Source organism: Glycine soja, chromosome 5 (genome assembly GCF_004193775.1).
Source record: "Glycine soja cultivar W05 chromosome 5, ASM419377v2, whole genome shotgun sequence".
Lineage (NCBI taxonomy): Eukaryota > Viridiplantae > Streptophyta > Magnoliopsida > Fabales > Fabaceae > Glycine > Glycine soja.
In genome coordinates this window covers 15104290-15118738 of record NC_041006.1, presented here as the reverse complement: position 1 = coordinate 15118738, position 14449 = coordinate 15104290, and positions in this window count along the sequence as shown.

Here is a 14449-nt window from a genome sequence, read left to right as displayed (position 1 = left end):
GGACTTGAGTGTTTTGTGAGCCACCTTGATGTTATCCTAACTTCAAGTGTTGGACCTGAGTGTGTAGAGTTGATCTCTTTTGTTCAGAGAGCAATCTCTGGTGTGTCTTTGATTTATTTGTAAACACGGGAGAGTGATTGAGAGGGAGTGAGAGGGGTTCTCATATCTAAGAGTGGCTCTTAAGTAGAGATTGCACGGGTAGTGGTTAGGTGAGAAGGTTGTAAACAGTGGCTGTTAGATCTTCGAACTAACACTATTTTAGTGGATTTCCTCCCTGGCTTGGTAGCCCCCAGATGTAGGTGACGTTGCACCGAACTGGGTTAACAATTCTCTTGTGTTATTTACCTGTTTAATCTGTTCATACTCTCAAATATAATCTGCATGTTCTGAAGCGTGATGTCGTGACATCCTGTACGACATCTGGCATTGGTATCAGAATTTCACGAATGATCCACCGAATTCTTTCACCTAAAAGGCAAACATGCCTTAGCAAGGAAAAATAAATCATTCACGAGAGCACCATATTTTAGAGAAACAATATGCATATGCCAAAATAGTTTTCCTTGTAACCGAAAATGAAGGGTAGGATGTCAACGTTTAGCTTTTAAATGAACATTCAGGGGAAACGTCGGGTCAAACCAAAACTGGGAATAAAATCACTCATGGTGTATAAAAAACTCACACAGGTAAGTGTTTTACCCTAATTCCAAACCATAGTTGCACCATTACTTTATTTTGCACATGATTTCCTATCGAACCAAAAGATTACACACGCGATCACAGAAGCTGGGTGTTTCGGTCTTTTCCTCTTTGTTTATGTGTGGCGGGACATCGCCAATTGCAAGTGACCAAAGGAAGAACCACTTAAAAAAAAATGGGTTTTCCCTTTGCCGGCGGTCATTTACCTCGCCGAAAATTTATCTGGTCCGACGATCTTCTGTTCTCTTTCCTGGTTCCCTTTATTGATCGGGAATTATTCTGTTTTCCTTCGATCGGGAATCCTTCTTTTCCTTTTCTTTCTTTTCATTTCTTCCTTTTCATTTCTTCCTTTTCTTTCTTTTCATTTCTTCCTTTTCATTTCTTTCTTTTCTTTCTTTTCATTTCTTCCTTTTCTTTCTTTTTTTCTTTTTCTTCCGATCTTTGATTGGGAATTCGGGTTTTAGCATTCGTTATTCACTCTCCCTTGAGGAGATTCTGCTGCCCTCTTCTTCGGGGAAAGGATGAGGATTCTCTTCATGGGCCAAGGTCCAAAGTAGCTTAAGGTTGTGTCTCAACATGGTCTTTTCATTGTGAGTGCCCGATTTTGATATTTGGGGCGAAACAGATTCATGTGTAGGGTGTCGGTTTCGGGTTAAACTTCCATATCATTTCCACGAGGCACGCGTAACAATGATGATTTGGAAACAACGTGCAAAATTAGTCATGCATACAACTAGGTGGGTACTCAAGCATCCAGTTTATGGCATTGTGATACTAAGGCTTGGGATTTATGCAAGTAGACCCAACGTATCCAAATTATGTTCTTTCATTGGTTCAACGAATCCATCCATTCTTATCTCGGTATTTTGGAAAATAAACTCTTAGCGTCAGTTTCTTGTTTCCAAAAGATATGTTTGCTCTCTATGAATGATTTGTGCTTCCTATGGCCATAACATGCCGACCTTCGAGGTCTTTCTTTCTCTTTCCTTTTTGTTTCATTTTTCTTATGCATGTTTGCAAAAACTATACATCCATCGCTATCTATGAGAAAAGCTTTTTTTCTCTGTACACCTACATTCCTATACACAAAAAACTTTTTCTATATACACACGCATTGAAAAACTCTTTCTCTTTATATCGACATGGTCTATATAAAACCTCTATTCCTTTTCAAAGATTTCTTTTTCCTTTTTCAACATACACTCGTTGTTTATACAAAAATTTTCTTTATATACACTCATTGCTCACACACAAGAATTTCTTTTCACACATTGTTTATACACACAAAATCTTTTCATACACTTTATATATACAAAAACTCTTTTCTTTTCTTTATATACAAATATGACATTTGTTCACAACGCCTCTTTCTTTTTCTATTCTTGGTGTTATCATGATGTTTGCTCGTTTTATTTTAGGACGACGTTCCTAAATGAAAACTCTACACGGTTTCGGAATTTCAACAAACATTATCGACAATAACGAAGTAAGCACTAACGCAACAGTCCAAACAAAATGTATGCACAAAACAAATGACAATCGAAAAAAAACAACAAAAACAAACGTTAGTTCCTCAAGTCATAGAAACAAGATAACATACGAATGATAAATGATGAAACATAAAAATGAAAAGAATACGAATTTAGGGATCCCACGGTCATGTGGCTCCGCATGCCACTGGACTCTTGGGTCACGGTAACAAAAGGTGGGGTGGTCGACAAAAGCAGGGCTTTTGCTCCTACGTATCCTCAATTTGTGATGAGGAACTCAGACCTGCGTAGTTCTTGATAACTGTGAGACTAAAAATAGTCTCGGTGTTTTCTTCACTAAAATGCGAACATGCTTTAGTAAAGAGACAAAACTTCCAACTGATCAGAGCAACATATGCTTTTTGGATGAAAAACAATGTGTCTATCGGGGAAGGAGAGTATGCTGATGAAATTTTCTCATAACCATAAATGAGACTTTGGATGTTAACATTTCGTTTCTAAATGACCATTTAGAGGAAGCACTGGGTTCAACAAAAATAGAAGAAAATCACTCAAAGTGTATCAATCTCACACAAGTAAGTGTTTCATCCTAATTCCGAACCATAGATATGTCATGACTTGATTTTGCAAATCACTTCCTATCAAATCAAAGATTACATGCGTGATCATGGATTAATAGGACTTCTTCTTGGGAATGGGGTTTTTTGGTGGGGAATTTGGCTTTGAGTGTTTTTGCCTTTTCCTTTTCTGTTTTTGTTTAGTGCGGGGTGAACAAGTCACCGACGCACAAGATTTTGGTTGGCAATCAAAGGGAGAGGACCACTTTCTGGTCATGCATGCACCCATGTGGACACTCAAGCATCAATTTTTTATGGTCACGTGATACTAGGGTTCAGGATTCATTTTTCCTATTTAAGTCAACCCAGTATTTCAAAAACACGTTCTTTTATCAATTCATGCATTCATCCGAGTCTATTTTGGGTGTTCGGGAAAAGTTTCACAGCATTCACCCTTCAGGTGTATTACACACATTTTCTTTCAAAAACTGGTTATGATCAATGAATTTTTTTTCAAAGAAAAGCTGGAAGTTATCTCTTCTCAAAAGCATGTTGGCTTTTCAGCTGAAAGATATATTTTTTGTTCTTGTTTGTTTTTGTTTGTTTTTTTTATGAGGTATTTTGCTACCTAAACATGTGTATATTTTTCTGAGGTATTTTTGCTATATACATGCATATCCAAGGTATCTTGCTACCTAAACATACACACACACACACACACACACACACACACACACACATATTGTGAGGTATTTTTTGCCACATACATGCATATCCAAGGTATCTTGCTACCTAAACATACATATATATTTTGTGAGGTATTTTTGCTATATACATGCATATCCAAGGTATCTTGCTACCTAAACATACATATATATTTTGTGAGGTATGACTACCTTCCAAGCTTGTGCTTGTTTTATTTAAATTCCTAGGATCATGAACAACTAGGTGTGTCCTATTATGACTGGAGAAACAAAGGTGATCAAATAACAAGCAGAGATTTAAAAGGTATTAGGTTGCCTCCTAGTAGCGCTTCTTTAACGTCTTGAGATGGACATGTGATGACTTGTCGGTCATGAACCTAGTACTTTTGCTTATCTTTGGCTTTGGACTTGGTCGCCTGCTAGTCGACCACAGGTCGTAGGCAATGCTCCAGCTTTTATAGATGAGCTGAGGGGCTTTGGAGGTGGCGGCGGTGCGTCTGTTGCCTGCTGCCGGCCATCCCCAGGCTGCTGTGGTGTCTCGCCCTGCGCCTGCCTGGGAGCGCAGTACTTCTTGATGAAAGCTCGGTTAGTAGGGGGCTTGATGACCTTGCTGGGAGTGATAGGCACTCCGTAGAACTGACAGAGGCCCATAATCAGAGCTAGAAACCCCAGGACCCTGTTGGACTTCTCCGGGTCCACTAAGTGTCTTGCGGGCGTGATCCCTACAAACAATAGATGACATTAGAAATCAGTTGAGAGATGTGCATACTTACCTATGTCACGATGGCATGACTTTCTGGGGGGACGGGCGCCCTGTAGGACTGACAGAGGCCCGTAACTAGAGTTGGAAACCCCAGGGCCCTGTTGGGCTCCTCCGGGTCCACTGGGTGTCTTGTGGGCGCTACCCCTACAAATAATAGATGACATCAGAAATCACTTGAGCCACGTGCATACTTACCTATGTCACGATGACATGACCTTGCTGGGGGGGACGGGCACCCTGTAAGACGGACAGAGGCCCGTAACCAGAGCTGGAAACCCCAGGGCCCTGTTGGGCTCCTCTAGGTCCACTGGGTGTCTTGTGGGCGCGATCCCTAAAAATAGTAGATGGCATTAGAAATCAGTTGAACCATATGCATACTTACCTGAAATTCTGATACCAGGGGACAGATGTCGTACCGGATGTCACGACATCACGCTTCAGAACATGCAGATTATATGTGTCCGTATGAACAGATTAAACAAGTAAATAACACAAGAGAATTGTTTACCCAGTTCGGTGCAACCTCACCTACATCTGGGGGCTACCAAGCCAGGGAGGAAATCCACTCTCAATAGTGTTAGTTCAAGGTCTAACAGCCCCTGTTTACAACCTTCTCACCTAACCACTACCCGTGCGATCTCTACCTAAGACCCAATCTTAGATATGAGAACCTCCGCTCACTCCCTCTCACCCACACTCCTGTGTTTACAATTAAGTCAAAGACACACCAGAGATCAACTCTGAACAAAAGAGATCAACTCTACACACTAGAGATCAACTCTAGACACAAGAGATCAACTCTACACACTTAGGTCCAACACTTGATGCTAGGGTACCATCAAGGTGGCTCACAAAAGACTCAAGTCCAAAAAACTCACAAACTAACTCTTCAATCCCGGACTTGGTACAGAACTCGTGCAGCCTCCATGATTATATAGCCGTGTACGATTCTGGGCTGCAACTCCTTGATGCTGGAGGAGATCTATCTTCTTCTAAAAAATCTGCAGTTAAAGAACTAAAAGATAACTTTTGATCTTTTAGTTTGAATCTTTAATCTTTAATCTTTAATCCCTGAACGAACTCTTCTACTTTGAAATTCGAACTTTAATGATCTTTTAATTCGTTCCTAAAGATAGATCTTCTAATCTCTTGCTAACTGCACAATAATCTGTTAAAGATATAACAGATTTATATGTCCAGTATTATCGGGCAGGATGTCAGGACATTGTATCCGACATCGTGGATCCTGCAACTTCACTTCTGCACTTGACTTTTATCTTGCATTGTACAACAACTCCAGTATTCTCGGGCAGGATGTCAGGACATTGTATCCGACATCGTGGATCCTTCAACTTCAATTCTTCACTTGACATTTTATCTTGCCTTGTGCATTGTGCAGCCCGATCTTATTCCTTGACATAACGTTGGACATCATGTGCAGCAACTCCAGCTTTCCTTCATTGTCTAAGTGCTTATGTTTTAACAAAATCTTAGCCAATCTTTTAAAGCTCAGTAGAGCTAAACACTAACAATCTCCCCCTTTGGCAAATTTTGTCTAAAACATACTTAGACACTTCCTGAGCAGGTACGAGCAGTTATGCAAGTGGGATCAGCAACTTCCATTATCAGAGTAATCAAGCACAGCGGAAATTCTTCAAGTTGCAAATCTACAAGTCTTCTTCAGGATGTCAGGACATCTCGCGTGACATCAGCTTTCTGCTTCTGCTCCCCCTGTCTTCATGCTTACTGCAGCATCTTCTATCAGCTACTAGTCTTTTCCAGGATGTCAAGACATCTCATGTGACATCCGCTATCTGCTCCCCCTGTCTTCATGCTCTTACTGCAGCATCTTCTAGTAGCTTACATCATTCATCCTCAGCAGCAGTCTCCCCCTCAAGATCATATTCATACAACTCCCCCTCAAGGTCATGAATCATGCATACATCGTATCCTACTGCCATACATCATACATTTAACATAATCATGCATAATAGCAAGCATAATACTATTACTCCCCCTTTTTAGACATAAATTTGGCAAAAGTAGGATGCATGAAATTAATGTGCGAATATTACAGACCCATAGTAAACAATTGTTCAAAGGGACATGCCCCTTTAGCTAATAAAAGTGAAAAGCAAACATAAAGGTCTGATGATCATGGGGTGGCTTCAGAATCATCATCTGATTCTGTCTCTTCTGCTGCATCTTCTTCTTCCTCAGCAGCTTCTTCTTCTTCCTCGGCTGCTTCTTCCTCTTCTTCAGCAGCTTCTTCTTCTACTTCAGCTGCTTCACCATCTTCCTCAGCTGCTTCACCATCAATGCCACTTTCTGAGAGCCTTTTGATCAGCCGTTCCAGCTCCATCTTCTTCTCTGTGTTGGCTTTGATGGTTGCTTCCAGCACCTTGCATGTGTCCTTGAGTTCTGCAATCAAGGCATCCTTGGACACAGCACCTGAAGCAGCAGCTTTCCCTGATGTCGAGACAATGTCTGAGACATGTGTCCCCTCAAACAGTTTATAGTGCAGGGATAGAGGAGATTCTCTCTTCATCACAGAGTCAGTGTAGTTTAAAATGTTTGGATGTTGACTCAACATAATGCCACACAACACAGTAGGGAAGGCAATGGGTAATTTGACAGCAAATGATTCTGAATGCTTAACAGTTTGATCAAAAATATAGTTTCCAAAATTAAATTTGGATTTGGTTCCAACAGCATACAGAAATTTACCCAAACCTGTGGCAACAGTGGAAGTATGATTGGTGGGAACCCAGTTTGCAGCTCCAATCCTGTGCAGAATAGCATACTTCACACTTAGCTTCCCTGCTGAAAGCTTCCCTTTCTTCGGCCAATGCTGGACTTGTTTGGCAGTGATTTCCTTGGCAATCTGATGCTCAGAAACATCAATATCTATCACTCCATCAGTAGATCTGCCCAGATATTTGTTGATCACAGCAGGGGAGAATCTAACACACTTTCCTCTGACAAACACTCTTTGATAATCATCACTTTTTCTGTTTGATATGTCAGAGGGAATGTTGACAATGAATTCCCTGACTAGGCCTTCATAACAGTCTCCCAACTTGGTGACTGTCTTCAGTAGTCCAGCAGCCTTGATGAGGTCCATGGTCTCCTTGCAATCCAAGGCATCTCTTCCCAGTTCTCTTTCAACCGCAAGTCTGCGTTGATACACATATTTCCACTTTTCAACATTGCCAATGGAGTGGAAAGAGATGTTGTCCAATGGTGCATCAGGAACATTTCCAGGCACCTTTCTTCCAGATTTCTTGGCCCTCTTAGATGTCGAGACATCTAGTTCGACATCATCATCAGAATCGGATGAGGAAATTTCTTTCCTTTTCTTGGAGGGGATAGCAACCTTGCTTCTTCTGGATGTGGCAGGAGTGACTGGAGTGCTCTTCTTCTGGGCCATAGTCTTGATTCGTCCAGACCTCTTGATGGGAGTTTTCCCTTTCCGGCTTTGTAATCGTTCTGCAACGCCTGGTGCCAATCTGTTGGCAATGGGTTCCTCGTCAGATTCTACTTCTTCCAGGTCAATGAGGTCACCTGGAGCAGGTTCTGGTGCCCTTGGTGCAGAGGTCTCCTTTGTCGCTTGATCATCTTCCTCTGTTGATCTCTCTTTGCTGGGGGAAGAGAGTACTTCAGCATTTGGGCCGGAAGATGTTGGAACATCTTTCTCAACATCAGGCATAGAAACATTCGGGGTGGAAGATGTTGGAACATCTTCATCAGCTTCAGGCACAGAGGCTTCTTTCAAAATGCTACTCACCATACTGCGGATTTTCTTGTCCATCTCCGTGTCTACTTCCCTAGGACTTGTTGCAAGGCTAGGGTTTTCAGCAATCTTCACTCCCTGTTGTCTTCTGGGAACCAGTTTCTCAGGGACAGAAGCTTGACCAGGAATTACTTGTATGGGTTGGATGTTGAATTCTGGTTGTTCCTGGTGCGGAGATGATGGTACAGCGGGTGAACCAGAAGCGGAAGTTTCTTTTGGTGAGGTAGCCATGGAAAAGCAGAGCGTTTGGAATGATTTCGTAAATTTCAGAAGGCTATTGGGAAATGCTGGTAAAAACACGAATGCCAAGCAGATATAAATTTGAATGAGGAATGTAGAGGGTCGTGTGAAGCAACGGTCGAATTTTCCTTGGTTCAGTAGTGAACGTGCTATTAATGTTAAGTGATTCGTTTGGGCACGTTCAGATTGCTGTAGTTGCTATAATTCCTCTAGCACACAAATGCCCAGCTTGCCCCTCAGTTTTTCAAACTGATTTGCATCCAAAGCCTTTGTGAAAATATCTGCTATTTGTTCCTCAGTGTCAACATGCTTCAGTGTGATCACTTTATCATCAACAAGATCTCTGATATAGTGATGTCTAATGTCAATGTGCTTGGTTCTGCTGTGTTGAACAGGATTTTTAGAAATATTAATAGCACTCATGTTGTCACAGTACAATGTCATGACATCTTGTTCGAAATTGTACTCCTTCAGCATCTGCTTCATCCAAACTAGCTGTGAACAGCTGCTTCCTGCTGCAATATACTCGGCTTCTGCTGTAGATAGGGACACACAGTTCTGCTTCTTGCTGAACCATGAAATAAGGTTGTTGCCCAGACAGAAGCATCCACCAGAAGTGCTTTTTCTGTCATCTGCACTTCCAGCCCAATCAGCATCACAATACCCAACCAGCATTGAATCTGAACACTGACAGTACATAATCCCATAGTCACTGGTGCCATTTACATATTTCAGAATTCTCTTTACTTGAGTCAAGTGACTTATCTTAGGATTGGCTTGATATCTTGCACAAACACCTACTGCATAGGTGATGTCGGGTCTGCTAGCCGTTAAATATAATAAGCTCCCAATCATGCTTCTGTACAAACTTTGATCAACACTGGTGCCTGCTTCATCCTTTGACAGCTTCAAGTGAGTAGGTGCAGGTGTCCTTTTATGACCGGCATTCTCCATCCCAAACTTCTTGACAATGTTCTTTGTATACTTGCTCTGTGAGAGGAATATGGAGTCTTCCATCTGCTTCACTTGAAGTCCCAGAAAATAAGTCAGCTCTCCAACAAGACTCATCTCAAATTCAGATTGCATCTGTTGAACAAAATGTCGAAGCATCTCATTCGACATCTCTCCAAACACAATGTCATCAACATATATCTGTGCAATCATCAAGTTTTCAGCATCTTGCTTGACAAAGAGAGTCTTGTCAATTCCTCCCTTCCTATACCCTTGTTGAGTAAGGAATTCTGTTAGCCTTTTATACCAAGCTCTTGGAGCTTGCTTCAATCCATAGAGAGCCTTCTTGAGCCTGTATACATGATCTGGATGAGTTGGATCTGCAAATCCCTTTGGCTGCTCCACATAGACTTCTTCATGCATAGCATTGATCCAGAACTCATCAGTCAGTGCCTCTTTCACATTCTTGGGCTCAATTCTGGAGACAAAGCATGAGTTGGAGACAATTTCAATCTCCCTTGATCTTGTAGTGACTCCTCTGTTTGGATCCCCTATAATCAGCTCCTTGGGGTGCATCTTCTGGATTCTAATGGAGGGTCTCTTGTCAGGTTGGTTGATGTTTGAATCATCTGTAGCAGGATCAGAGTTTTCTGCATTTTCTCCACTTTTAGCTGCATCTGCTACATTGTCTCCCGATGTTCTGACATCTTCTTCGACATCCTTCTTTCTTGCTGGAGACAGATCATCAACAACCACATTGATGGATTCCATCACTGTTCTGGTTCTGGAATTGAATACTCTATATGCTCTGCTGTTTGTAGAGTATCCCAGGAATATTCCTGCATCACTCTTGGGATCCATCTTTCTCCTTTGCTCTCTATCTGCCAAAATGTAACATGGACTTCCAAAGATGTGGAAGTGCTTGACAGTTGCAAAGGTGTCTGATTTCTCTCTGATAAAGTTGACCCAGGTAAATCTGGAGAAATCATCCACACCCACATAGGCATACCTCTTTCCTCCAAGGCTTTCAACTTGCATAGGCCCCATCAAGTCCATGTGAAGTAGTTCCAGCACCCTGGAGGTGGTCTGATGTTGAAGCTTCTGGTGGGACATCTTGACTTGCTTTCCAATCTGACATTCACCATAAATTCTGCCTTCTTCTATTTTCAGATTGGGAATGCCTCTAACAGCACTTTTGTCAAGGATTTTCTTCATGCCTCTTAAGTGCAGATGTCCAAACCTTTGATGCCATATTCTGACTTCATCTTCTTTGGAGGATAGACATGTGGAGGAGTAGCTGGTTTCTTGGGGTGTCCATAGGTAACAATTGTCCTTTGATCTGCTGCCCTTCATCAGAACTTCACTCTTCTCATTTGTCACCAAGCATTCTGACTTTGTGAAGTTTACATTGAATCCTTCATCACACAGCTGACTGATGCTGATTAAGTTTGCAGTCAGTCCCTTCACCAGCAGTACTTTGTCCAGACTAGGAAGTCCATCATGAACTAGCCTTCCCATTCCAATGATCTTTCCTTTAGAGCCATCTCCAAATGTCACATAGCTAGTGGAGCAGGGCTCAATGTTCACCAGGAATTCTTTAACTCCTGTCATGTGTCTGGAACAACCGCTATCTAGGTACCAATCTTCCTTAGCTGATGCTCTAAGTGAAGTATGAACAACAAGACTAACAGTCTTGTGTTTTGGAACCCACATCATCTTCTTTCTGCTGTTGCTACTTTGAGTTCCATGATGTGGTTGGCCATGTAGATGATAGCAAAAGGGCTTTATGTGACCATACTTGCCACAGTAGTGACACCTCCACTTCTTTCTTTTGCTCTTTTTCTGCTGCGTTCCATGATGTCGAGACCGATGTTGTGACATCGTGGCTCCAGTCCTGTTTTTGGCAGGAACAAATTCTGTCATGGTTGTTCTGCCAGCAGACTTAGGATTAAATCCAAGTCCTCTCTGGTTTCCAGCATTCTTTTCAAGCAGCAGCACCTCATCAAGTGTATCTGAGCCTTTGTTCAGCATCTTTATTGATTTTGTCATGTTTTCCAGCTTAGAGTTCAGAAAACCGACTTCACCTTTAAGCTCAGAGATCTCCTCTTTATGTGCCTCCTTCTCAGCTTCCAGATCTGCAATGATCTTCTTCAGTTGTGCTTCCTGCTGAAGAATCTTCTCACTTTTGAAGCATAGTTCTCTATAGGATGTAGCAAGCTCATCAAAAGTGATTTCACTGTCTGTATCACTTGAATCTTCAGCAGTGTCAAATCTCCCAGTGAGTGCATTCACATCTCTGTCAGAGTCACTTTCTTGTTCACTCTCTGTATCAGAACGACATACAGAAAGTCCTTTCCTCTGCTTCTCGAGATGAGTGGGACATTCAGCTATGATGTGTCCATAGCCTTCACACCCATGACATTGAATTCCTTTGCTGTGACTGGGCTTTACATCTGATCTTTTCTGGTATTTGCTGCCTTTCCTGATGTCGAAAGGGATGTTCTGGACATGTGGCTTCTGCCTCCTGTCCATTCTGTTCATTACTTTGTTGAACTGTTTTCCAAAGAGCACAACTGCATTAGTCAGACCTTCATCAGTATCCAGGTCATATTCACCTTCTTCTCCTTCATCATTGGACATGAAAGCCAGATTTTTACTCTTCTTTTCAGCCCTATCCGAGAGTCCTAGCTCAAAGGTTTGAAGGGAACCAATGAGTTCATCTACTCTCATGTTGCAAATGTCTTGGGCCTCCTCTATTGCAGTGACTTTCATGTCAAATCTCTTAGGCAAGGATCTGAGGATCTTTCTCACCAGCTTTTCATCTGTCATCTTCTCTCCCAAGGCAGTGCAAGCATTGGCAATTTCAAGAATGTTCATGTGGAAGTCATGAATGCATTCTTCCTCCTTCATCTTCAGATTTTCGAATTTTGTGGCCAACAGTTGCAATCTGGACATCTTCACTTTGGAGGTTCCTTCATGAGTGATTTTCAGGATCTCCCATGCATCTTTGGCCACTGTGCAAGTGTTGATCAGTCTGAAGATATTCTTGTCAACTCCATTGAATAGAGCATTCAAAGCTTTGGAGTTTCCAAGTGCCAACTCGTCTTCTTCTTTAGTCCAGTCTTCTTCTGGCTTCAATTCTTCAGTGGGCTTTCCTTCTGTGTCCAGCATCTTGGGATGTTCCCAGCCTTTGATGACAGCTTTCCAGGTTCTGCTATCCAGTGATTTGAGGAAGGCCACCATTCTTGCTTTCCAATATTCATAGTTGCTTCCATCGAGAATTGGTGGTCTGTTCACTGGTCCGCCTTCTTTCTCCATGTTCATCAGAATTTATCTCCCTAGATCTCACTCTGTGATTTCGAGTGTTGGCTCTGATACCAATTGAAATTCTGATACCAGGGGACAGATGTCGTACCGGATGTCACGACATCACGCTTCAGAACATGCAGATTATATGTGTCCGTATGAACAGATTAAACAAGTAAATAACACAAGAGAATTGTTTACCCAGTTCGGTGCAACCTCACCTACATCTGGGGGCTACCAAGCCAGGGAGGAAATCCACTCTCAATAGTGTTAGTTCAAGGTCTAACAGCCCCTGTTTACAACCTTCTCACCTAACCACTACCCGTGCGATCTCTACCTAAGACCCAATCTTAGATATGAGAACCTCCGCTCACTCCCTCTCACCCACACTCCTGTGTTTACAATTAAGTCAAAGACACACCAGAGATCAACTCTGAACAAAAGAGATCAACTCTACACACTAGAGATCAACTCTAGACACAAGAGATCAACTCTACACACTTAGGTCCAACACTTGATGCTAGGGTACCATCAAGGTGGCTCACAAAAGACTCAAGTCCAAAAAACTCACAAACTAACTCTTCAATCCCGGACTTGGTACAGAACTCGTGCAGCCTCCATGATTATATAGCCGTGTACGATTCTGGGCTGCAACTCCTTGATGCTGGAGGAGATCTATCTTCTTCTAAAAAATCTGCAGTTAAAGAACTAAAAGATAACTTTTGATCTTTTAGTTTGAATCTTTAATCTTTAATCTTTAATCCCTGAACGAACTCTTCTACTTTGAAATTCGAACTTTAATGATCTTTTAATTCGTTCCTAAAGATAGATCTTCTAATCTCTTGCTAACTGCACAATAATCTGTTAAAGATATAACAGATTTATATGTCCAGTATTATCGGGCAGGATGTCAGGACATTGTATCCGACATCGTGGATCCTGCAACTTCACTTCTGCACTTGACTTTTATCTTGCATTGTACAGCAACTCCAGTATTCTCGGGCAGGATGTCAGGACATTGTATCCGACATCGTGGATCCTTCAACTTCAATTCTTCACTTGACATTTTATCTTGCCTTGTGCATTGTGCAGCCCGATCTTATTCCTTGACATAACGTTGGACATCATGTGCAGCAACTCCAGCTTTCCTTCATTGTCTAAGTGCTTATGTTTTAACAAAATCTTAGCCAATCTTTTAAAGCTCAGTAGAGCTAAACACTAACATTACCTATGTCGGGACGGCATAGACCAACTGATACTTCCGCAGGGGGAGATCAGCATTACGGTCGCATGGCAAAATGTTGCTAAGTAGCAACGTCATCTATATCTGTGTAAGAGTGGTCATATTGGTGCGCATGATCCATACTCGTCTCTTTGCAACGGCACGGGTGAAATCTTGCCCCGGTATGCATAGTAGCTGCGTGATAGGCTCCCTCTCCGGTTGTGCTCGCACAGTTGGCACCCTCCAATATCAGGGGGTGGCCCAGGAACTGATAAAAGGAAACTGCTGGCCCCTTAACCGGGAGCGCAAGTCTCGATTTAGCATTTAAGGGTAGAGGACCTTAAATTCTATTAAGGTGTGGATATGGAGCCCACTAAAAGTGAGGACGCGTAGCCCTCTAAAGGCGAGGGTGTGCAATCCTATGAAGGTGAGGACATCTAGTCCTCTGAAGGCGAGGATGTGTAGTCCTCTGAAGGTGAGGGCGTGCAGCCCTCTGATGGCGAGGACGTGTAGTCCTCTGAAGGTGAGGGCGTGTATCCCTTTGAAGGTGAGGGCGTGCAGCCCTCTGATGGAGAGGACATGTAGTCCTCTGAAGGTGAGGGCGTACAGCCCTCTGAAGGCGAGGACGTCTAGTCCTCTGAAGGTGAGGGTACTAGTACCCATGGGTCCACCCTTATGAGAAAGCAAGAGATTGACTCATTGAGAGGGCCGGTCATTCCAAATT